General features: G+C 40.7%; 1 long non-coding RNA gene across 1 annotated transcript in view; it reads left to right on the top strand.

Annotated features, from left to right (window-relative positions):
* LOC117513959 overlaps nt 1-15,277 on the top strand; it is an 87,565-nt gene extending 72,288 nt beyond the window's left edge. Inside the window, exons 3-4 of the long non-coding RNA XR_004561758.1 lie at nt 7,027-7,137; nt 15,176-15,277. This is a non-coding gene — a long non-coding RNA (uncharacterized LOC117513959). The remainder of the gene's footprint in view (nt 1-7,026; nt 7,138-15,175) is intronic.
* The last annotated feature ends 12,136 nt before the right edge of the window (nt 15,278-27,413 follow it).

The raw sequence follows: 27,413 nt of genomic DNA, 5'->3' as shown, positions 1-27,413 counted from the left end.
TGGTTTTTGAGGTATACCAAAAAAAGTTGTTTTTTTTTTTGTTTTTTTGTTTTGTTTTGTTTTGTTGGGTTTTTTTTTTTCTTTTTTTGTTGTTGTTCAGACTGTGTTTTACTTGACCTTTGAACAAACCATTCCAAAGTCTAATGAGCTATTTATGCTTCTTGGTTCTAGAGATATATACACACACACACACACAAAATGTTTTTCAGACCACGTTTTCCTTGACCAAATTACTCCAAAATCTAATCACCTCTAGATATCTATCCAAGCAATATTTCCAACTAAACTTTGAAAAGAGACAGTTCAGCCTAGTTTTGATCTCTCCAGCATCTTATAATGGGGTGGTTTGGGTGTGGGTATTAAAACTATGACTGGTATATTGCCTCTATAATTGTGGCACTATCACTGTCGCTAAAGTCATCAACTTTTCAGTACCTGCTAATGTGTGTGCTAAAGGTGCTAACATAGAAATTAAATAATACAAATATTTCACTCAAATGAAACACTGGAGGATGGACTTCTTAAATGGTCTGCTAGTGCAATTAACCAGGCAGAAAGCCAATAATATCTCTGATATTTACGTATAATTAGGGCAGCACGGTGGCTTAGTGGTTAGCACTGTTGCCTCACAGCGAGAAGGTTGTGGGTTCAATTCCTGTGGCCTTTCTGTGTGGAGTTTGCATGTTCTCTCCGTGTGTGCGTGGATTTCCTCTGGGTGCTCCGGTTTCCTCCCACATCCGAAGACATGCGGGTTAAGCAGATTGGAGTCTTTAAATTGTCCGTAGGTGTGTGTGTGGGTGTGTCTGTTTGTCTGTTTATGGCCCTGCGACAGACTAGCGTCCTGTCCTGGGTGTACCCCGCCTCGCACTCTATGACTGCTGGGATAGGCTCCAGCCCCCCGCGACCCTTAATTGGACTAAGCGGTAGAAGATGGATGGATGGATTTACGTATAATTAAATGGTCAAAAAGGACAAACACGGTTGAATTCACTGCAGCTAATAGTATTTGTTAGCAGCTAGCAACTAGTCGGTGCTGCTGCCGAGAACAGCAGAGCCACAGTCCCATGTTTTAAAAACACTGTTACAGATTAATTCACTTTAAATACAAGTCACACAGATCAACAGTGCATGCCAGTCTCACTTTGCTTCATAGCGTGGTGCCGACGCAGTGAAAACAGCCAGCACACCCACAGTGTAAGTTTGAAAAGTACATGAACTCCTTGTGTCTATGCAATAAGTTTTATTTTATTCACACAGATCTGAACAGTGTGCCTCATGAATGTACAGCTTGCAGACTGACAACAGCACAAATTAAGCAGTGCGTGTCCAGCATGACACAAATATGGAGGTGATTCGACCAACTAGCCTAGATGTTTGAGCAGCCCTAGGCAGTTGTTTATCACTGCTGTAAAGTTAGGGATTGTAACATGGTCTTTTATGGAGAATGCCTCACTTTTGGAGCTAACCTCAAGTGGCCCTTTCTGGAATTGCAGATTTTGGCCCTTCCAATTTGTGTTTGTTTTCAGCATCAGATGTTTCCGTTCTGCCAGACCTATTATTTCCTTATCATGTTAAAAATGTATTTAAACTGTACCATCTCTGTTCTTTTAGCCTGACTTGCTCCCAAGCTTTTTAAGATATTCACATGGTATCTTTAAAAAAATTAATAAAAATTCCTGGATCACTCTCAGGGCAGCGCCATGGCTTAGCAGTGAAACTGTTGACCAGGCAGAAAGAGATCCCAGGACCTTCTTGTTGTGAGGCAATTGTGTGAATATATGCCATCTTAAAAAAATAAAAATTCCTGAATCCAACGAAGGGCAGCACCATAGCTTGGTGGTTAGCACTGTTGCCTCACAGCAAGAAGGTCCTTGGATCTCTTCCTGCCTGGTCTTGTCTGTGTGGAGTTTGCATGTTCTTCTCGTGTTTACGTGGGTTCCCTCCGGGTGCGCTGGCTCCCTCCCACTTGAAAGACATGCGCATTAGGTGAATTGGAAACTTTAAATTGACTGAAGGTGTATGCAAATGAGTTTGTCTGTATGCGGCCCTGGGATAGACTGTCGTCCTCTCCGGGGTATACCCTGCCTCTTGCCCTGTGACTGCTGGGGTAGGCTCCAGCACTCCTGTGAGCCTTGCCTGTTGTTCTTGTTGTGGTTTATTTATTTTTTATTTATTTGAAGATACTCTGTTAACAAACCAACAAGGAGACACAACTGGAAAGACTGCCTACTTGGCAGAGAAATCAAACATAGTGTAAACCTGTAGTTGGAAGCTGGATTGGAAATATCTGTGTGAAATATTTTCCACTGCAATGCTGTGTCTTGGACTACTTTGACACAAGCTCAACTTGGTGAAGAATTTTTTCGCCCAGGGAATAAGGATTTGATTCTGGGGACAATTTGTATTGTAATAGTTTTAAATAATTTGCTGTGTTTGCTGTGTTACCTTACAACAGGTAGGTCTCACGTTCAAATATATCTTATGGGCCTGTGACACCTTGACGATTTAGCCAGCATATGCAGACTCATGGAAAATTTGGCAAATACTTTGGCTATGTCGAATAAGTTCTGCACCTGTCACACCGTGACAATTTAGCCAGCGTATGCCAATGTGCAGCCCTGTTGCCACTGGGGAGGGGCCACTGGTCCTAACATCTTTATATTATTTAATGGCGTATATTACAACCCCAAACTGATTTTATAGTTCACAAATTGTCAGGGTCTGATGATGGGGTTGGTGTTCTGCTTTGTTTTTGGTCAGTTTTGTTATCTTTTGTTGTCTTTGTTTTCTTTTTTATTATGCAGAGGGGTCACAGCCCCTTGGCATAATGTCACCTCGTCACTCCTGCTGTGTGGATGAATGGAGTGCGATGAGACATTCAAAGTCCTAAAGAATCGCTTTGCCACGGCCCCCGTGCTGCTCCTCCCAACCCTGCCCAACAGTTTGTGGTTGAGGTCGATGCCTCTAATGTGGGAGTATGTGCGGTCTTGTCCCAGAGAAACCCCTCTGACAGTAGGCTTCACCCATGAGCCTTCTTGTCAAAGAAGTTGTCCGCAGCGGAATGCAAGTATGGCGTTGGCGACCGTGAGCTGATGGCGGTAAAAGTGGCCTTGAAGGAGTGGCGGCACTGGTTGGAGGGGGCACAATTACCTTTCATCGTCTACACCGACCACAAAAACCTAACCTAGAATACCTTAAGACCACTAAATGACTCAACTGTCGCCAGGCCCGCTGGGCCATATATTTTAGTCACTTTAATTTTACTCTGTCTTACCGTCCGGGCACAAAAAAACAGTAAACCGGATGCACAATCCCGTCAGGGGGACTCAGTAGATGGCCCCGCGGACCCGGATACCATTGTACCTAAAACATGTTCTGTGCCGGCACTTACCTGGGATATAGAATCAAAGAAAAGGTCCATGGTAGGCAATGCACCGGTTCCCGCAGGTTGTCCACGGGACAAGCTTTTTGTTCTTGCTTCCCTTAGAGGGGATACGATACGTTGGTATCATGAGAATCGCATGTTTTGTCATCCAGGAATTAAGAAAACTCTGCTTATTGTACAACAAAGATTCTGGTGGCCCGGGATAGTTGGGGATGTCACTGAATATGTCACTGCCTGTCAAGTGTGTGCCATGCACAAATTTTCTAACCATCCGCCTGCAGGTGCCTTGTTGCCATTGCCGGTCCCAGCTCGCTCACGGACCCATATCACGTTGGACTTCGTGACTGGTTTTCCATCCTCAAAAGGGTACACAGTCGTTATGACGGTTGTAGATCGTCTCTCCAAAATCGTTCATTTCATACCATTGAGAAAATTACCATCCGCTAAAGAGATCGCTGAAGTTATGTTAAACCAGGTTTTCAAATTACACAGTTTGTCGCAAGACATAGTTTCTGATCGGGGTCCTCAATTTGTATCTCACTTCTAGAGGAAATTCTGCCCTCTCCTCGGGGTAACATGTAGTCTCACTTCATTCTACCATCCACAGGCCAATGGGTAGACGGAACGGCTGAACCAAGAACTGGAAAAGGGGCTCTGGATTCTCACATCCCGCCATCCCGCATCGTGGTCAGAACAGCTTCCGTGGGTTGAACTCCCTCATAACAGTTTACCTTCAATTTCCACCGGTTACACCCCGTTTCATGTTGTTTTTGGTCACCAACACACGCTATTTCCCCCTATCATCCTCAACTCCACAGTTTAATTCTTAGATGGCAGTAAACAAAACAAAATTCCAGATAATCTGTGTCTGGTACGTTTAAGATGCGTGGAATTTGATAAACGCAAACTGAATTTCAGACATCTTATATATATTACTCTGGAACAAAGACGACAGACAGTGTTTGACATAAGCAGGACTCTAAATAGCAAACAGGAATTGATTGCAATGATTCCAGTTGAAAATAATGGAGGAGCAACCTGAGCTTCTTCTGGTATTTTTACATAAACAAACACAATAACAACATCTATAAACCCAGAGAATATATTCACAAGAGTTTTAGGCACAATGTGCAAAGAGTTTAATGCTGTTGTCCATGTAGAGCCTCATCAGAGTGTCTCAAATGCATTTCTTCTGTCGTGAATGTATTGAGATTACCCATAATACACTGGGCACAGCATCTCCACAGTAAAACCTTCAAAATTAATGCATTACTTTAATACTAAAACATATATCTGATATTTTCAATTTATAAGATGTCAGATGTGACATTAATTTAAATAACTTGTCTGAAATTAGTTTGTTTAAAATTTTAACCATAAGTTAAAACTGTATGCCTCTGGATGACTTGGGTGATATTGCCAGTGTATCAGTATGGGGTCAAAAAAAAGGAGCTTTTTTTTTTGTTGATTGGTTCTCCTTTGCCTGCAGAGGATAGAGTAGTTAGAACCAGCTTTCCTCTGTTTACGGAGAATAGAACTGCGCATTTACTACAAAACATTTAGCAGGTAGGTACTCTTCTGATTTTAGATTTCATAAATGTTTGTAACTATTCAGCTTTGTTTACCACGTCTGCAAAAATACGTTAGCGGTCTAAAAATTATCAGACCAAAACTTATCGGAAGATAATTAGTCCGATAATGGTTTTCAAAGTTATCTGAAAAGCTAATCCGATAATGAAAACATTATCTTTGATAATTAGCGGTTAGTGAATTAGTGGAACTTTGCCCACCAGTGGGTAAATCACAATAACAAAATTTTTTTTTTTTATTGCCACACTTTTGTAACATTATTTAACTTACTTTGGTGCAACATATAGCCTACCATAAATGTAAAAACAACTTCAACATGCTCTCCTTAATGCTAGAACTAGGACTAGTGGACCCTAAGACTAGTGGAAAGTTTCTATTTCCACCAAGCAGTCCAGGTTGGTATGTCATGCTATTTTGTGCATTTCCACATCCAGATTTAGGAATGGGTACCAAAATAACTGACTCGTACCGTTCCATTTTTTTCAGCACCCTTTGGCTTGTGTCCCAAAGTTATGGACTGGTTACAGAAGGGAGGCACTAACCCGCTGCTATGCATTGATTGGCTCAACAGTTAACGTGAAAGCTACAGTTCTTATCAACCGACCTACAAAAAAAAAAATATATATGTTTTTTTTCTTTTACGTCGTTGTTGATCATTACTGTCTTATGACATCAAAAAAGTCTGCCAGGTTAAAAAATAAATCAAGACTGAAGATGTCTGAGAGGTAATATTACCGCTGCAGAGGTATATACTCTGTATAGTACGGTGCATCCAGAAAGTATTCACAGTGCTTCACTTTTTCCACATTTTGTTATGTTACAGCCTTATTCCAAAATGGATGAAATTCATTTTTACCCTCAAAATTCTACTCACAACACCCCATAATGACAACATGAAAATTTTTTTTTTTAATTTTTTCAAATGTATTAAAAACTGAGAAATCACGTGTACATAAGAATTCACAGCCTGTGCCATGAAGCTCAGAATTGAGCTTGGATGCATCATGTTTCCACTGATCATCCTTGAGATGTTTTACAGCTTAATTGGAGTACACCTGGGGTAAATTCAGTTGACTGGACATGATTTGGAAAGGCACACACCTGTCTACATATAAGGTCCCACACTTGACCAAGTGATGAAGCATGTCAGTGTTATTTTGTCTCATTACAAACACATCTAAAGGTGTACAACAGGTCGTTGCTATTGCATTTTTCATTTCAAAATTTTGACACATCCTCTATTGGGGAGAGGTCAGGACTGCAGGGAGGCCAGTCTAGTACCCATCTCCTTTCTTCTGCAGCCATGGCTTTGAGTGTGCAGAATGTGGTTTTGCATTGTCTTGTTGAAAACTTCACAGACTTACCTGGAAAAGATATCATTTTCAAGGCAGCGTATGTTGCTCTAAAATCTCATTGTGCTTTTCTGCATTAATGCTGCCATCACAGAAGTGTAAATTACCTTTGAGAAGTGAACTGGCATGACCCCATACCATGAGGGACTCTGGGTTTTGGGCAAGTCTAACATGAGGCTTCATTTTTGAACAGTAAAGTTTTAAGTGGCATTTCAAATGTAACTCTGTATTGTAGTGCAAAGGTTTACCAAGTAATCCCTTGTCCATGTGGTTATATCAGCTATTGATGAAGGACAGTTCTAGAAGCAGTATCTTCTTAGTGATTGGAGATAAAGGTTGCACTCTTGCCCTTTACACACTGAAATTCCTCCAGATTCCTTGAATCTTTTTATGATATTATGCAGCTTCGAGAGGGAAATTTGGAGCCTATCCCATCAGTCATAGGGCATGACGCGGGGTACACCCTGGACAGGACACCAATCTATGGATTTATATTAACAAATAAAATTAAGTTTACCAGGCAAAACTTGAAATGTCTTGCGTTATATGGTTTGCAATGAAATAAAAGCCCAACTGATTTGGGACTGTACCTGTGAGGATAATGAAGCTACGTGACACCATGATATTTCCCCCATATAAGTTATTTTCTGTCTGCACCATCTGTGTATCACACTCAAACTTTGTTGTATTTTTCCTCAGAATGATACTGACTCTGCAGAGCTCTGCAGCCTTGCTGCTTTTTAGCTTCCTGATTGGACTGTGCTACACTCTGAACCCCAGAGACCCAAATGTGTGCAGCCTGTGGGAGAGGTGAGTTTCTGTGAGAAATTACCTCGCTTTCTGAAATCCAACATTTTCACACACATTCTTCAACATTTACAATATTGTAATGTGTGCCAAGCATGAGAAAACACTGGTTCATAACATTAAGGAGCGCAAAACTCCTGTTAGGGACCAAACAGGCAGCAAACGCACTTTATCATACATCACTCTGCCCTTTTTAATCTCAAAGCTTTACCAGGTTTTGGAATAGTATATACATGAAAGGATTGTTACCTGAAAAAACCACTCAGATTAAAATGCTACTTGCTAAAAGCAGATTTATGCTAATTCACTGACACCAATTACTGATTTACAACTTGAGATAATATCTATTCTATCTGCAGTTGTTAAATATAATATTGTATTTTCTCGTTAATAAGTCACACCAGCTGTGACAGGCTGGTGTTTTGTCTAGGGCTCTACCCTGCGTCTTGCCTATGGCCTCTGGGTTAGGCTGCAGACCCCTGTGACCCTTGAATGGAGTAAGAGGGTATAGAAAATAAATGAATGAAAGTCACACCAGAGTATAAGTCACATCTGCTAACAAGAAGTGCATCATGAAGATATAAAAGTCATGCCAAAGTAGAAGTTACATTTATTTTTGAACTGTGGTGGTACCACTTCATGCAAAATAAAGTGAACTAGCGTGCTGCCCATGGGAAGTCACAGCTCTAGATTGAGTAGTGTTTATAAAATAGGTAGATGACATTGCATAATAATAAATTATGCAGTTTCTTTGATGAGTTGGAATGGTGTGTGAGTCCAGAGTCCAGAATGTTTTTGAAACCTTGGACCTTAGACCTCAACAGTTTTTAGAAGAACTCACCCCTTTTATTTCCTGTTTAATTCTGTAATTTTTTAAAATGTTAATTTACTCTCTTAATGTACGAGGTCTGTCAATAAAGTGTAGGTCCTTTTTATTTTTTTCAAAAACTATATGGATTCATATGTTTTTACGTCAGACATGCTTGAACCCTCGTGCGCATGCGTGAGTTTTTCCACGCCTGTCGGTGACGTCATTCGCCTGTGAGCACTCCTTGTGGGAGGAGTCGTCCAGCCCCTCGTTGGAATTCCTTTGTCTGAGAAGTTGCTGAGAGACTGGCGCTTTGTTTGATCAAAATTTTTTCTAAACCTGTGAGACACATCGAAGTGGACACGGTTCGAAAAATTAAGCTGGTTTTCGGTGAAAATTTTAACGGCTGATGAGAGATTTTGAGGTGATACTGTCGCTTTAAGGACTTCCCACGGTGCGAGACGTCGCGCAGCGCTCTCAGGCGCCGTCGTCAGCCTGTTTCAAACTGAAAACCTCCACATTTCAAGCTCTATTGATCCAGGACGTCGTGAGAGAACAGAGAAGTTTCAGAAGAAGTCGGTTTCAGCATTTTATCTGGATATTCCACTGTTAAAGGAGATTTTTTTAATGAAAGACGTGCGGACGGATTGCAGCGTCGGCTCGCAGCCGCCGCGACGCTCCGCCACTGGAAAAACACCTCTGTTGGAAGCCTTAAGGACAAGTTGGAACATGTCCAGCTGTTAAACAATTTCTCATATACTCACTCCACTGAAAGCCATCAAAAGCCACCTGGATTTACAAATGGTTATCAACACGGAGGTGTTTTTCCTGTGCCGCAGGACCCGTCCACACGTCTTTCATTAAAAAAATCTCCTTTAACAGTTCAAGCATGTCTGACGTAAAAACATATGAATGAAATCCATATAGTTTTTGAAAAAAATAAAAAGGACCTATACTTTATTGACAGACCTCGTATTTATAAATTGTTTAGGTTCTTGTTATCATATACGAGGTCTGTTAGAAGAGTATCCGACCTTTTTATTTTTTTTCAAAAACCTGATGGATTTGAATCATGTGTGCTTGCATGAGCCACCTTGAACCTTTGTGCGTATGCGTGAATTTTTTCATGCCTGTTGATTGCGTCATTTGCTTGTAAGCAGCCTTTGTGTGAGGATGGGTGGAGTCTCTCGTCGTTTTTTTCTTTGCAAGGAAATGGTGGAACGACTGGAGCAGCGCGACTGCATCAAATTTTGCCAGAAACTGGGCAACAGCCAGATGGAAATCATTCGGATTATTCAGACAGCTTTCGGTGACGATGCTATGGGCATCACACAGATTAAGGAGCGGTACAAAAAAGCGCCTCCATGTTGAAGTCTCACAGGACATGTTGTGACATGCCCACCTCTTCCACCATTTGGAAGATTCAGATGGCTTTCGTGGCTTTTCAGTCGTGTGACTATCCGAGAAATTGTGGAAGAGGTGAGCATGTCACAACATGTCCTGTGAGACTTCAACACGGAGGCGCTTTTGCTCCGTCAGCTTCGTGCCAAAGCCATCGGCATGAATTTCGCTGCAACTCTTTTCATGGCAAAATCTTCTGTCACAGTGGAATGTGCCGAAAAAGTGCTGATGTCCACCTCTTCTGCAATTTCTCGGATAGTCACACGACGGTGCTGCATCACCACAGCGTTCATTTTGGAAATTATCTGGTCGTTCCAGCATGTTGATGGCCGACCGGAGCGTGGCTCGCTCTCCATCGTTGTGCGGACGTCTTTAAACTGGTTGTACCGCTCCTTAATCTGTGTGATGTCCATAGCATCATCACCGAAAGCCGTCTGAATAATCCGAATGGTTTCCACCTGGCTGTCATCCAGTTTCTGGCAAAATTTGATGCAGTCGCGCTGCTCCAGTCGTTCCGCCATTTTCCTTGTAAAGAAAAAATGACAAGAGACTCCACCCATCCTCACGCAAAGGCTGCTTTACAAGCAAATGACGCAATCGACAGGCGTGAAAAAATTCACGCATGCGCACGAAGGTTCAAGGTTGGCTCATGCAAGCACACATGATTCAAATCCATCAGGTTTTTGAAAAAATAAAAAGGTCGGATACTTTTCTAACAGACCTCGTACACACTATTATTATTATCATCAGTATTATTAATTATTATTATATTTTATTATTACTTCTATTTTGTTTTTGATTTTTAAGTGGACCACAATGGAAATAAAAGTTTTTTGTAACGTATTTACAATTTAATTATGTACTTACATTGAACGTACGAAATAAAATCATGTACACACGCACACTTTTAATGTATAGATTATTACCGCCCCTTGCTGGATTAGCGTGTGAGTCCAGAATGTAATTATCAATGTCCGTTTTTCAGTGTTGTTAGATAATATCTGTCGTTTCTCCAAAAATATTAGTCATATTAGTGTTCCGTTTTGGCAACGTTCATCCTTGACCCAAAATACATAAATGTACCAAACGGTAATGCACGGACACACTTATTTTTACACACCCACAAACAGAGATGTTGGCGGAAGACATCAAATGCACCATTCGTCTCACTCATGGTAACGGAAACATGTCACTTAACTAAATTGACTATACCAAATTGAACTACAAAAACACAATACACCAGTAATACTAAAAACACTGTTAAACTAACATGAACACCGTAACACATTTAAAATCCCATGGTGCATTGCAGCACAATGTCCATTTTTTACTGGTTAGCTAATATTACTAATTTCTCCAAAAATACTAGTCCTATCAATGTTCCATTTTGGCGGCGTTTATCCTTTACCCAAAATACATAAGAATACCAAACAGCAAATGTCAGCTCTCCCACTTTCTCTGTGATCGAAGCCGTACACACGCATGGACGCACGCACACATGCATGCACACAGAGGCCACTTGGATATTATATAGAATTTGATGCATTATTATAAAGCAAACACCGCGCTAGGGAGCAGGAGCTAATAGGATAATAAATGTTATTGTACCAGGTACAAACACAAGTAAACTGCTTCCTTTGGCCACTGAACAGACCATCATACTTGAGACAAACATTTGAAAAAAAAATTGTAATACTTTTAGTTAAACAGCTGATTTGCTGTTGCTGTTCTGATGTCTCACACAGTCAAAACAAGTGTTGTTCTGAGGAGTGTAAAAAGTTATTTTCCTTATTTTTATTCCAGAGCGCATGGTCTTTCAGTTTGAAAGCATTATTTAATGATTTGCTACGATAACAGATGTTTTTCCCTCATTCAGAGCTGCTTTTTCTTCCTCTTCTTGTTATGATGCTTTTTCTTCTCCTCTGGAGTATGAATTACATTACCTCATTCAGTATAACCATAGGTGGCAATTTCATATTCATTTCATATACGAGGGTGCATTCAAAATGTATCCGACATTATTTTATCCCACAGAAACAAATAAAGCATGTGAGTTGTCGTTGGTGTGGAGGTGCAGGGAACCTTCTGTGCATGTGTGAAGTTATTCTAACCCACAGAGTACATCAGTCACTAGCGGTCAGCCTCAGAGTGAACACAGGTGCTGAGCACCCTTTGGATTTTCATGTGCTATAATGTGACCTCAGATTTTGCCAAACGTTTGATGATACCCAAGTGGAACCCATTCGCAAGATTCAGGCTCTTGCCAAATATGCCATGAGCATAACGCAAATAAAGGTGTGGTATAAGCGCTTCAAATTGAGCGCACATCAGTGAAGAGCAAGCACGTTCCAGTACGCCATCCACAAGTTGAAATGACCAAGTGATTGACAGTATACAGACTGTGATCATGAATGTCCATCGTGTCACCATCCAAGAGCTTGTGGATGAGGTGGGGACAGGCACAGGTTTGGTACTTTCCATTCTGATGGAGGATTTGGGCATGAGGAAAGTGTTAGCAAAAATCATACCAAAGCTGAGAATGACGGAACAGAAGCATCTGCACCTGTAAGTCTCGCAGGACATGCTGGAATGCACAAACTGTGACCCTGACTTGACCCTGAACACCGTCATGACTGGTGATGAGACATTGGTTACAGGTATGACCTGGAAACCAAATTTCAGCCATCACAATGGAACATCCAATATCACTGAGGCAAAAGAAGGCACAGCAAAGCGTCAAAGTGATGATGACTTTTTTCTTTGACTCTCATGGGGTTGTGCATTATGATTATGCACTAGAAAGCCAAAATATTAATAAAGGGTGTTATCAAGAGGTCCTACAACACCTTTGTGATGCTGTGTGCTGCAAACGACTAGATCTGTGGACGGGAAAAAATTGGCAGCTTCATTATGACAATGCACCCACCCATTCAGCTGATTCAGGCTTTCCTGCCAAACACATGACTCTTGTGATTCGTTAGGCTCCTTGCTGTCCTGATGTGTCCCTGTGATTTTTGGCTTTTCCCCACAATCAAAACAACACTAAAATGGACTCAATTTCAGTCACAAGAAGACATCATGTGGAATGCAGCAGTCCAGCTGGATGCCATTCTAAAAGAGGTCTTCCAAAAATGCTTCCAGCAATGGCAGAACTGCTGTTAGAATGTGTGCTTCAAAGTGGATGAGGATTTCAAACCCACAGGTAAGTAATTGTATTTTTGTGGCCAAAGATTAGATACTATTTGAGTGCACCTCGTATGCGTTGCTTTGGAATGTAAATTGCAAACAATAAAAAAAAAAAAAATTATTAAAAGCAACTTTTATCCAGAAAATATGGAAGTTAAATAAGTTTGAAGTTGTACATGAAAAATAATCGTGGTCAAACTTGTTTACGAATAGAATACCATACAGTAGAATGCCTATATCTGTCATTGCAGAGCTGTACTATGTGTCTCCTTAGTGGTACATATTTGATGAGATGATTGGACTTTTGTGTTTATTTCATGGATCATACTGAGTTTGTAAGTGCAGCTCCTCTTAAACTAGTTGGTGGGTGTCAATTAAACTTCACACAATGTGCAGGAAGGAAAATTATTCTAGTCCAAGGTCTTCAAGGAAAGATAATGACATTTGACATTTTTAATACATCACCTCTGTAAATTACTACATATATAAACAGACTTGTTGGGCTCTTCAATACCAAGATTGGCCACTTTGTTTAGTCACAAATGGTTTACTATATTGTAAGGTTTGGTAGTGTAAAATGCTGGTGTTATGGTTTGAACCACTGGAACTGGGTTGGACCCCAAGATGCAGGTAGCCAAAATACAAGAGGTAAATGCAAAAACAAAGGCATTTCATTATTCCAAAGGTGGCAGTGATACAACAGTGACTCCAAAATCCCAAATCCAAAAAATGCAATGAGTGTCTTTCGTGAAGGTGACAAAAATACTACAAGGTGACAGAATCCAAAAACTGACAGAGCAAAATGACAAAGAAAAGCAACTGTCCAAAAGAGACAGCGAGATACACTTACTGAACAAGGATGACAGGAAGTGACAGACAATACATGTGACTGGGTGCAACAACACTGACAGGACTGGAAATAAACAACCGACAGCGAGGGAGTAAACTGGTGTGAATTAAATACAGAACAGAACTAACGAATGACAGGTGTGAGCACTCTGGGGAAGAGCGAACACAAGCAGGTGGGGAACAGAATGAACACAAAGTGACATCATAGAAAATAAAACCATGATTGCAAAATGCACAATGGCAAAACACAGATGATCAAAGTGGACTATAACTAAATCATAGAATATTAAACCAACATAATGACATGGTGGTGAACAACAGAAGTACAATAAATGCTCTGAGAAAATAAAAGACATGAAACACAAAGGTAAGACACTAAAGAGTGTGCGAGGGGTGGAGCCCTCATCGTGACCAGTATCAAAATACCGCGCTCAGCTGCCAGGCTTCACCTAGGCAACCGAGCGCGGCCGCACAACTGGAACTAATGTGGAACAAATGACATAACATAAAACAAACAAGGCAGAACCAATAACGGAACACAAATGTAATAATCAACAGATATCTAACATGAAAAATGGAGTAACATGGGGCAACATAAAGACCAGATCACATGGGTGACAAACACGCAGGGACTCAAGGGCAGGACCACTGTGACACGGGAACCAAGGACTGATAAGAGCTGTAACACACAAGAGGAAGACTAAATGGGACAGGAGGGAAAAACAGCTCTCATACGACCCAGGAGACCACCCACACAGCTGACTGACAGACATGAATAACGGACAAACAGATCACATGGACACAGGGGAGTGGCCCAGAAGTGCAAGCACCCACGAGGTCAGAAAACGGAAGGAAAACACACACACCGTGGGAGACCACCAGACGAAACCAACAAGACCAAAGAACAAGCCCCTCCCAACCCACAGCAAGTGCAAAGTGCACGCCCCATGGTGAAGACTCATACATTCGCAGACACACACCTGCAAGCATGTACCCACACACGCCAGGCAAGAGAACAAGACAACCCCACAGACATTCAGACACAGAGACACAATGAGAAACATCCACACACAGGACTCAACATAAAAAGTAAGTCCCTTCAGCTGCTCCCTTGTTTGCACTCGGGGTCGCCATAGCAAATCCAAGGTGGATCTGCATGTTGAATTGGCACAGGTTTTACGCCGGATGCCCTTCCTTACATGGAGAAATGTGGCAGGGGTGGGATTGAACCCAGAACCTTCCGAACTGAAACCAAGTGCATTAACCACTTGGCCACCACCCCCTGCTAGGACTCAAGGGACAAAAACACCTGAAAAGAACAAAAAACATCCCTGAACAGGACAGAACCCCAACAGCTGGTGGTGGTTTTGCTACAGTTGTTTTTCTTGGAGTACTCATACACTTATTTTTGCTTTTGTTGTTAATAATTCCATTGTGTGGTGAACCGCATTTGTGTTATGAATATTTCCAGTGCATCTATGTTTTTGCATGCATTGTTTGAATTTGCAGCAGACACGTGTTCCTCTTAAACTGGTGCTCAATTTGCAAGATGTTTTGATCTTTTGTAACTATCTGTTGCTGATTTGATGTAGATGCTATGCTTTTTTGGGGGGGGGGGGGGTTGTGTGTGAGTTGTCTGCATGTTGTTAGGGTTGTTTTATTTTGGAAGAGTTGTGACCTCTCCCAGCCACCTTACGTATCTTTTAAAGTGTATAACATGGTATCTATAGACTCAGATAGTAAACAGAACAGGATCGTTTGAATGTTTTTCCATTGTGTGCCTTCTGCTGTTTTCAGCTTCACCACGTCGGTGAAGGAATCTTACTCACATCCTTATGACCACGTGACACAGGAGCCTTGCTCAGATCCTCGGACCTCCTACAGATGCGCACGTACAGGTAGCTGTAATGTAGCGACTCCTCTGTTGTTAGTGGATTTTGCTTTGCTGCAGCTATTTTTCACCACTGTCGTTGTTGTAGGATCACCTACAAGACGGCCTACAGACAGGCAGTGAAGACTGACTACCGCAGGAGATACCAGTGCTGTCCAGGCTTTTATGAAAGCAGAGACAAGTGTGTCCGTAAGTCACTTGGAAATCTTTTAACACAGGCTATGATTTACATTTGAAGACAATTAAAGCTCCACTCATGACCCACCACACGTGTGTTGGGCACATACGTGTCACGGACAGTGGCATGTTGCAGCTGAGCCACAGGTATCTGGGGAAAGTTTGTGAAAGAGTACGGGTGTAGTATTTGCCATGTACAGGCTGCACACCTGTTGTGCAAAAGGTACGGGGAGATTGTGCCATCACCCTGTGCCAAACGTATGTCAGACGCATGCCTATCTCAGCTTTCAATGCTTACCAGTCCAGTAAGTATCAGTGAAATTGTGGAGAGCTGGACATGTCCAAACTTGTCCTCTGACACCCCGAAACAGAGGTGTTCCTTTGTCTCGCTTCCAAAGCGAATCGGTCGTGACGCGCGAAGCCTCCGTGCGGCTTTCCAATGACAAAATCTCTTGTTAAAAGTGAAATCTGCCGGAAAATGGCTGATGTCCAGCTCTTGTGATAACCAGAGAAAGAGCACACGACGGTCTCGTATCCACAGAGCCATCAGCTCAGAAATGGTCCGGTGGCTTGTGCCGTGTCGTCGCAGCTCGGAGCGCGGCGCGCTGAGCGTCTTTAAAGGGGTCCATAAAGCTGTACTAACAGACCTTATTCTCTGTGAAGCCCGTAAATTTTCACCGAAAGCCAGATAAATTTTTCGAATAGTTTCAAGGTGCCAGTCTCTAACAGCTTCTGAAAAAATTCTGATGGAAAAAAACCCCAAAATCATTCCGCCATTTCCAGACAATGAAAATCCAACGACGGGGCGGGACCACTCCTTCCACAAGGCGTGCTCACAGGTGAATAACGTCACCGACAGGTGTGGAAAAACTCACGCATGCGCACAAGGGTTCAAGCTTGTCTGACGTGAAAACATATGAGTCAAATCCATATAGTTTAAAAAAAAATAAAAAGGTACGATTCTTTATGGACAGACCTCGTATATATATATATATATATATATATATATATATATATATATATACACACACACACAACCCCAATTCTAATGTAGTTGGGACGTTGTGTAAAATGTAAATAAACTGAATGCAGTGATTTGCAAATCCTCTTCAACCTATATTCAATTGAATACACCACAAAGACAAGATATTTAATGTTCAAACTGATAGATTTTTTTTTGTTTTTGTGCAAATATTTGCTCATTTTGAAATGGATGCCTTCAATACATTTCAAAAAACCTGGGACAGGGGCAACAAAAAGACTGGGAAAGTTGATGAATGCTCAAAGAACACCTGGTTGGAACATTCCCACAGTGAACAGATTAATTGGAAACAGGTGAGTGGTCATGAGTGGCAGTCGATCTCTGCTCCCCTCCACAGCATGTCTTTTTCCTGGTTCTCTCCCTCAGCCCCAACCAGTCCCAGCAGAAGACTGCCCCTCCCTGAGCCTGGTTCTGCTGGAGGTTTCTTCCTGTTAAAAGGGAGTTTTTCCTTCCCACTGTAGCCAAGTGCTTGCTCACAGGGGGTCGTTTTGACCGTTGGGGTTTACATAATTATTGTATGGCCTTGCCTTACAATATAAAGCGCCTTGGGGCAACTGTTTGTTGTGATTTGGCGCTATATAAAAAAAAATGATTGATTGATTGATTGACGATTGGGTATAAAAGGAGCATCCCCAAATGGCTCAGCCATTCACAAACAAAGATGGGGCAAGGATCACCACTTTGTGAACAACTGCGTGAAAAAAAATAGCCAACAGTTTAAGAACAATGTTTTTCTACGTTCATTTGCAAGGAATTTAGGGATTCCATCATCTACAGTCCATAATATAATCAGAAGATTCAAAGAATCTGAAGAACTTTCTACATGTAAGCAGCAAGGCCGAAAACCAACATTGAATGCCCATGACCTTCGATCCGTCAGGCAGCACTGCATTAAAAACCGACATAATTGTGTAAAGGATCTTACCGTGTGGGCTAAGGAACACTTTCAGAAAACCATTGTCAGTTAACACAGTTGTTCGCTACATCTACAAGTGCAAGTTAAACTCTACCATGCAAAGCGAAAGCCATACATCAACAACATCCAGAAAAACGCCGGCTTCTCTAGGCCTGAGCTCATTTGAAATGGACAGACACAAAGTGGAAAAGTGTGCTGTGGTGTGATGAGTCCACATTTCAAATTGTTTTTGGAAATCATGGATGTCGTGTCCTCCGGAAAAGAGGAAGAAGACCATCCAGATTGTTAACAGCGCAAAATTCAAAAGCCAGCATCTGTGATTGTACATCAAGCAAGAATGGGAAAGAATTCCACCTACAAAGCTTCAACAATTATTGTCCTCAGTTCCCAAATGCTTATTGAGTGTTGTTAGAAGGAAAGATGATGTAACACAGTGGTAAACATATCACTGTCCCAGCTTTTTGAAATGTGTTGCAGGCATCCATTTCAAAATGAGCAAATATTTGCACTAAAGCAATAAATTTTATCAATTTGAACATTAAATATCTTGTCTTTGTGGTATATTCAATTGAATATAGGTTGAAGAGGATTTGCAAATCATTGTATTGTTTTTAATTTACATTTTACACAATGTCCCAACTTCATTGGAGTTGGGTTGTATATATATATACACACACACACACACGCACCGAGATTCTTGCCACTTGTGCGGAACATGTAGGTGTGGAGAGTGAGATGTACCTCTGCCTTGTGGGCCGCATACAGTGGGGTAAAAAAGTATTTAGTCAGTCTCTGATTGTGCAAGTTCTCCTACTTAGATGAGAGAGGTCTGTAATTTTCATCACAGGTACACTCCAACTATGAGAGACAAAATGAGAAAAAAAAATCCAGGAAATCACATTGTAGGATTTTTAAAGAATTTATTTGTAAATTATGGTGGAAAATAAGTGTTTGGTCACCCACAAACAAGCAAGATGTCTAGCTCTCACAGATTTATAACTTCTTTAAGAAGTTCTTCTGTCCTCCACCTGTTACCTGTATTAATGGCATCTGTTGGAACTCGTTATCTGTATAAAAGACACAGCCTCAAACAGTCAGACTCCAAACTCAACCATGGCCAAGACCAAAGAGCTGTCGAAGGACAACAGGAAGAAAACTGTAGATGTGCACCAGGCTGGAAAGAGTGAATCTACAATAGTCAAGCAGGTTGGTGTGAATAAATCAACTGTGGCAGCAATTGTAAGAAAATAGAAGACATAGAAAACCATTGATAATCTCCCTCAATCTGGGGCTCCACGCAAGATGTCATCCCGTGGGGTCAAAATGATCATGAGAACGGTGAACAAAAATCCCAGAACTACACGGAGGGACCTGATGAATGACCTACAGAGAGCTGGGACCAAAGTAACAAAGGCTACACACTACGCAGAGAGGGACTCAAATCCTGCAGTACCAGGCTTGTCCCCCTGCTTAAGCCAGTACGTGTCCAGGCCCGTTTGAAGTTTGCCAGAGAGCATATGGATGATCCAGAAGAGGACTGGGAAAATATCATGTGGTCAGATGAAACCAAAATAGAACTTTTTGGTAAAAACTCAACTCATTGTGTTTGGAGGAAGAAGAATGCTGAGTTGCATTCCAAAAACATCATATCTACTGTGAAGCATAGGGGTGGAAACGTCATGCTTTGGGGCTGTTTTTCTGCAAAGGGGACAGGACGACTGATCTGAATTAAGGGAACAATGAACAGGGCCATGTATCGTGAGATTTTAAGCCAAAACCTCCTTCCATCAGTGAGAGCATTGAAGATGCAATGTGGCTGGGTCTTCCAGCATGACAATGATCCCAAACACACCGCTCAGGCAATGAAGGAGTGGCTCCATAAAAAGCATTTCAAGGTCCTGGAGTGGCCTAGCCAGTCTCCAGACCTCAACCCCATAGAAAATTTGTTGAGGGAGTTGAAAGTCCATTTTGCCCAGTGACAGACCCAAACATCACTGCTCTACAGGATGTCTGCATGGAGGAATGGCCCAAAATGCCAGCTACAGTGTGTGCAAACCTGGTGAAGACTTACAGGAAATGTTTGACCTCTGTCATTGCCAACAAAGATTATGTTACAAAGTATTGAACGGAACTTTTGTTATTGACCAAATACTTATTTTCCACCATAATTTACAAATAAATTTCTAAAAAATCCTACAATGTGTTTTCCTGGATTTTTTTTTCTCATTTTGTCTCTCATAGTTGAAGTGTACCTATGATGAAAATTACATCTTTCTAAGTAGGAGAACTTGTACAATCAGGGACTGACTAAATACTTTTACCCCATTGTAAATAGCAGGTGTGGAGTACTTCTGTAGTACTTTTGAAGCACAACACCCGTACAATGACCGTGCGTCTTACTATACATCGCAGAGCACCTAGTAGCTGTGCTCCTGACTTGGATCCGATGTATGACGGCAGTACTGGCCCGTATGTGCTGAATGAGGTTTTGATTTTTGGCAGAACTCGTAAAATTTGCATGTGTATGTCAAAAACCTCCATAGGCAATCTGTGGTCTTCTACAGCGATGAACGCACGCATGTGATGCGCGTATGTCATGCACACTTTTGCCTTTGTTCCACTGTAGACTGCCCATAGCAGCATGTACAGTGGATTGTGAGTGAGGTTTAAAGTTGAGTTGAGTGCACAAACAGCACAGGTCAGCCTCAATAAAACTGAAATTCTGCAATACTGAGCAGTTTTTTCCTTGTAATTTGATTAGTCACAGTAAGGTGTTTGCTTGTGTATATAACCAACCACATGTCTTCATAAATACCAAAATTAGGGGTTTGACTCCCTTTACTGAACATGTTCAGTTTTCACTGGAAGGAATTTATACGCTTCAAGTATCCACCAAAATATGTGCTGCTGTTAAGTGTGTGAAAATCCATATTCTGCAGTTTTTGGATAATTGTCTTTTTTTCAGTTCAAGGATTTAGTTTCCACGATATCATCCACTGTGCATCAACTATCTACATGTCCTCCCTCACAGCATCCAAAAACGTACTCTTTGGACTCCCTCTTCTCTTCTTCTGCTGTCTGGTGGCTCCCTCCTCAACATCGTTCTCCCTATATACCCTGGGTCCCTCCTCTGCATGTCCAAACCATTTCAATCTCACCTCTCTGACCAAGTTGTCCTACCTGTGCTGTCTTTCTGATATGCTCATTTCTAATCTTGTCCATTCTCATCATGCGAAAGAAAAGTATTGCCAGATCAACATGCAGATCACCTTTGGATCTAGTGTGGTGACCTTGTGTGGGGACAAGCTAAACTGACTCACTTACCTATATATTATTATTATGTAAAATTGAAGACTAAATACAACTTGTGGCCACAATATTTGACAGGTGTCCCATTGTAAATGAAATTGCCACATTGCATTTCCACAAAACTGGGGGCAACATTGAAGACAATGTCTCACTGGCTTTTTTGCCCTCCTTGATCAGTGCTCTCATTCACTTCATGCTATAGAATCCAAGGATAAGGATTGACACCACTGGGCCTCATGGTCTACATAAGACTTCCATGTACTATTCCACAATAAAACTGTATAATTATTGGTGCAACAGACAAAATTTGCACCATGCACAGTTGCTTCAGTCACTGCCTGTCACAGAAACCCCATATATGTCTGGTTGTCTTGGTGGCTTCCCTCACATGTGTCCTTGTTGGAAATTCCTGCCATACAGTACCATACTGTTTTGTATTACTTAATTAAGTCCAAGACATGTTCAGTAACTTGTGAATGTTCATGTGTCCATCCTCTGACTTGTCCAAAGAAAACTGTCTATAAAAGTGAGTTACTGTAAATTCATCAAAGTGTGCAGATAACAGTTAAGAACATACATTTTATGAGTGTATTTTTATTTTTCTATATTAAAGTATATTTGTTTTTTTGGTGTTGCGCAATAAAAATATTTTGAATATTTACAGTAGATTATACAAAATTGGCTGTTTTAAAATTCCATACTTTGAACAGCAATAGTTTTTTGCTTTCTTTGCCTTTGGGAGTCTTCACAGTCAACCATCCAATTCCATTTACTCAGTATGGAACAGTGTTTTGTGATTCATATGTTGATTTGGCTCAAGTTGTACACCAGATGCTCTTCCTGATGTAACTCCAGTCCTATGAGCACAAAAGAAACTCATGTTCATGTTTTGATTGTACACCAGCACACCTGACAGTTACAGGAAGAACATGGAAACTACACATTAAATGGAACTCGGCACTGCTGGCTTTGAATGCAGGACCTTTTTGCCGTGAGGCTGCCAGATTGCACGCTGACTTATTAAAACAATAACCGCTTCCGCAGCACTCTACTTATAAAAAGTACTGGTGGATTAACTTGTACTGTATAGACCAGGGGTGGGCAATCATGTGCCATGAAGGGCCGAGACACTGCAGATTTTCCTTACAACCAATCACCTCAGCAGGTGATTTCATTAATGATCACTTGTCTCAGCAGGTGATTTCATTGACGATCAGGTGTTTATGTTCAGGGGAGAAGCTCATCAGCAATCCACCTGCTGAGGTGATTGGTTGCAAGGAAAACCTGCAGTGTCTCGGCCCTCGCTGCCCACCCCTGGTATAGACTGTTGAAGGTACATGTCAAAGTTTGTTGACTAATGTCCACAAAATACATTGTGTTCACAGCGCGCTGCACTAAGGAGTGTGTGCATGGCCGGGTGTCGCTCCAGACCGCTGCCAGTGTGAGGGAGGCTGGCGAGGAGATGACTGTTCCAGTGGTATGAAGCAGCCCTGTGTCCTCACTTCCAAACATTTCCCTCTCTCATTTACTTTTTATGCCTTTGTCCTTTTGTTCTCTGCCATTTTGTGGTTAGTTTTGGCCGTTGTTTCCATCCTTCTCCAAACATATATTCACACAAGTGCATATCAGTCAACAGGAACTGAGAACTGGTCGTTAGTTATGTCACTGATCTTCACATGCACCTTTGGGTTACCCACAGGAGCTCGTTCCAATGGAAAGAGCCACAGAGAATTACAGCATACACAGTCGTGTGTCATTAACATCACATACACACACACACACACTCATCTTCAACTGCTTAGTCCAATCAAGGGTCGCGGGGGGCTGGAGCCAATCCCAGCAGTCATAGAGCGCGAGGCGGGGCACACCCAGGACAGGATGCCAGTGTGTTGCAGGGCCACAAACAAACACATACACACCCACTCGCACACCTATGGACAATTTAAAGATTCCAATCCACCTAACCCGCATGTCTTTGGATGTGGGAGGAAACCGAAACACCCGGAGGAAACCCATGCAGACACGTGGAGAACATGCAAACTCCACACAGAAAGGCCACAGGTGGGAATTAAACCCATGACCTTCTCGCTCTGAGACAACAGTGCTAACCACTAAGCCACTGTGCTGCCCATCATTAACATCATCCCAAACACAATTTTACTGTTCCTTAAAGAAACTGTGCTCCACCACCTCCTACTGACAGTTAGGACTCCAAATGAACATTTAAAAAAACCTACAATGTCACCATATTTTGTTAATATAGAGGAGAACTACTCTGAAGTCAGAGGGATCAAATCTGCTACAGTTACCACGTATCGGACCTCCACTGGGGTGAAAATGACCAACGGAGGGCAGTCACAGTGCTGGCTGTTTCCACATCAGATCGTTTTGGCATCATAGAATTTTGAAGAATGAGATCATTGGAGACAAATCCAGACCATCACTAAAATTTAATAAACTCCTCCCAGACCCAAGGATCATCTGTCCACAAAATTTCATCACATCAGTGGTAATTTTTTTTTGTAGTGCATTTAAAAAAAACTGTTACAAAGTGCTTTACAACAACGTAGTACAAGGCATGAAAGACACAACAATTAAATTAACTGTAAAAGACAAATTAAAATGCAGTATAGAGTACAACTAAGAGCAGTCCTAAATTAGTCCTTGATAACCATAATAAATCAATGAAATTAGATCATATGCTACATTAAGATTATTCATTATTAATTATAAATAATAGGAAAAAGAGCACACTACAGGAGCACAAAAAGAAAAAAGCCTTGTCGACTGCAAACCTCTTTCTCACATTTTAGAATAAAGAGTAAACCTGCAACTCCAGAACGTAAGGCTCCACAAGATCTACAAGATACAAGGTCATACATATGACCTTTTAGTGTATATATATATATATATATATATATATATATATATATATATATATATATATATATATATATAGATATATAGATAGATACATAGATAGATAGATATAATAAAGATCTGGCATCCACATCTTTGCCTAAATTTAGTCAACTCTTCCTTCACCCAAGGCCTATCCATTAAAAAAAAACTAAATGCTATTTTTACTTAATTTAGTAATATTATTAGTCAACCGACCCCACAAAACGTAGTTATTTAAATGGAAACCATAATATGCAGTTAAATGTAACATGCAATTAAATGTAACAATTTGTCACATTTCCTACTTAAACACCACGTTTTGTGTAACCAATCAACATAACTACCATGTTTTCCAGACTATGCTGCACCAGAAAAAAATATTGCAGCAATCCCCGGGCCGGTCGCTAAATCTGAGAACTGCGATGCCGCAGTGCATCATGGGAGTACGGGGTTTGGGAGTTTTTAAGCGCCGTTATTGTCTTTCATGTTAGTTTAATAGTGTGGTTGGAGTTATTTATTTAGTGTGTTTAATTGTCCAATTGGGTTAGTCAAGTTTAGTAAAAAGTGTTATGTTTGATGTTCTCCACCATTTCCCATGTTGTTGGGATTGGAAAATAAAACAGCACCTCCTTGTGGTAGAGTGCAGAAAAGCTCCAAGTGTCTCTTTCTTCCACACTGCTTGCCACAATATATAAGCCACACCAGTCTATAAGTCACATCTATCTTTGAAATGTGGTGCTACTGCTTCATGCAATAAGGCACAATTAATTAATTTTCCAAATTTAATTAATTGTCTGTAATGCAAACACCACATTAGCAAGCAGAAGCTAATGGAATAAATAATGTTATTTTAATAGTCACAAAACCTGAGTAAACTGATTCCTGTTGCCACTGAACAGACATTTTCATCTGTTCAGTGGCAGAAAAAACAATGTTCAGAGATAAACCTGCATATTTACCTCGCTAAATGTAATTAAACATTGTAAATCTCCTATACATATTCAAAACATAGTTATAGTTACCCTCAGCCTTGCTGTCTTCCGTATTGCTGTTCTGACTGTCCAACAAAGTGCAAACAAGTTATGTGCCAAATAGCATTAAGGTTATATGCCCTCTTTTCATCAAGAGTGTATAAATACTATTTCCTGTCTTTATTCAAGAGCATGGTCCTTCTTCGTCTTCTTCTTCTTCTTGATTCACGGCAGTGGGCATCCAGCTTAAAGGAGCATTACTGCAACCTTCTGCTCCAGAATGTGAATCAGACAGTACCTCATTCAGATCAGTATACAGGAGCAGCTTGTCACACATGTAGACAGTTACATCTTGTGGCCATAAATGATAATGCAGTATTTTTCATATACAAGTTCCTTGGAAATGTAAATTGCAGGACCAGAAAAACTAGTTTAAAAATAAGTGACTTATAGTCTAGACATCTAACACTGAATTTTTGTTAAGACTATGCACAAAATTTAATAGAATCTATTAATGTCTTTTTTAAAATATCCTGCTGAAAATTTTTTTTTAAATGCCAAAAATATAGATTACTCCTTGGCTTGGTGTAGGTTTCATAATAATAATAATAATAATAATAACAATAAACCAGGCCCTGCGATAGACTGCCATCCTTTCCAGGATGTACCCTGCCTCACGCCCTGTGGCCCTTGATTGGAGTAAGCAGGCATAGAAAATGAATGACTGAAGAGAAGAAAAAAAATAAATATATATATATAATATATATATATATATATATATATATATATATATATATATAATATATATATATATATTAAAAGAGACTTGACTTATGGCCAGTGTTAATGTTTTTATATACATTCTGTGCCCTGTAACTGCCATTATCAAATCAAAATCAGCAATAGTTGTATAACGGAAGAAATTCAAATCTGGATTTCTGAACAAGGGAGCCTAAGTCTGTGTATCTTGTTTAAATTCTCTTTAAATATGGTCCCCAAACTTTGGGGAGTGTGAAACCAGAACCACACATGGTTGCTTTTCCCTTGCTGACACAAAGTTTTCCAGTACCTCCAGCCCAGTTCACTGCACTCGGCTGGGTCAGTAGTACAGCCATCATCCACTTTCCCCTCCCAAAAAAAGTGAAGGAATTGACTTTAATGGGTAGTGGTTGATGCCTTGACATGGGGACGATGAGATGGGAAATGGAAAACTTTACCCCACTCTTTTGCATGTTCCAGTTCTCTCTGCCTCTTCTTTTACTCTGCTTCTCCCCCTACACCTTTCTTGCATTTTCTTTGTCTGTTTTCTCCATTACTTGATGCTTATTTTCTGCCCTCTCTGTCGTTTTCAAAGCTCAGTTCCACTGTATCAGAGTCTAATAGATACCTTTTGGGTAACCATACATTTTTGAATGCCTGTGTGTGGAGATGTGTAATTGTCGGGAAGAGGAGCGGGATCTGAGGTTTTCATACTATTTGCCCGTGACTGTGGAGAGGAGAAAAAAGCTGTGCCCTTAGCATCGACAAAATCAAGCGAGAGAGAGTATAAATAGGAGTGAAACAGTGGATAGTAAATTTTATGTACAAAATATCACAACAAAAATAATGAGTTTCACCACAAGCTTTCTTACAGATTTGTTGGGAATCAGAAACCAGCAGCCAGCACTGGATAGATGTCCAGGAGATTTTTTTGGGGGGGGGGTCTTTGGAAAGGAAGAAAACCTAAACCACTGCTTGGACAATTCACAGGGGAAGAGGAAGAAATGTTCCCACCATATCTGTTCATTCCTTGTAAAAGACAGAGAAAAGCTGCCAGTTGTGACGTTGTGCATCAGTCAATGAGTTTACATGCACGGCCTTGTAATCCAGAAAAGGTTGCATTTACAGTCTCCTAAAAAATAAAGTAGAAAGAATAAGTGGCATATTCTGAAAAGTATCATGCAATAAAGAAATGACATGAACTACACAATGGTACACGGGGAAGGTTTTGTTTATTTTGTGGGGGGGCTCACAGGCAGCAACATCCTCCAGTTTGAAGACCGGAACTTACGGAAATTAATTTGAATACAGACTATCAACTGATCAAATAATACAACACTACACATTTTAACATTGTAGCAAGTACACAAATCAAATAAATCAGAAATTAAATATATAAAAGCTTGTACCCTTCTTGTTAGAAATAATCAGTAAGTAGGCCTGTGATAATTATTTTCCTGATCCATTAATGGGTCAGTTATTTTCTCAAATAGTCAATGTAGTTGTTTTGCCCATTAAAGGGGGGCGGGTGAAAAATATCTATCAGTGTTTCCCAAAGCCCACGATGACATCCTGAAGTGTCTTATTTTGTTCACAACACCAAGATGTTAAGATTATTGTCAGAGAAGAGGAAAGTAATGAAACCAGGAAAAAATATCACTTTTAAAAAGCTGAAATTAACAGATTTGGATATGTTTAGAAATTACTCAGAATAATCATAAGGTAATAGTTGGCCATTAATTTAGTAGTCACTTAGCAGTAGATGCTGTTGGTAATATCTATATTGACAAATGATTAAATTAAAGATTGATGATACCACAACAATGCTTCAGAATGCAACATCTAGCAGAGGAGATTTAAAAATTTCCCCAGACCAATGCTCCCTCCTCTTTGACCATCTTGTGCATGGAGTATGATGTGTTGGACGGCTTCAGTCAGCCCACACATATTGATTTCTCTGCCGCATGTCAACAAAAAATTGTTTTTTCCTTGTGTTATATAAAATCTTTAAAGAGTTACTACTTCATACTAGTTGGAGACAAATGTTAGTTTTTCAACTCAGTGACTTT

The sequence above is a fragment of the Thalassophryne amazonica genome, chromosome 7, assembly GCF_902500255.1.
Source record: "Thalassophryne amazonica chromosome 7, fThaAma1.1, whole genome shotgun sequence".
Classification (NCBI taxonomy): Eukaryota; Metazoa; Chordata; class Actinopteri; order Batrachoidiformes; family Batrachoididae; genus Thalassophryne; species Thalassophryne amazonica.
This window is presented reverse-complemented; position numbering and strand designations above follow the sequence as displayed.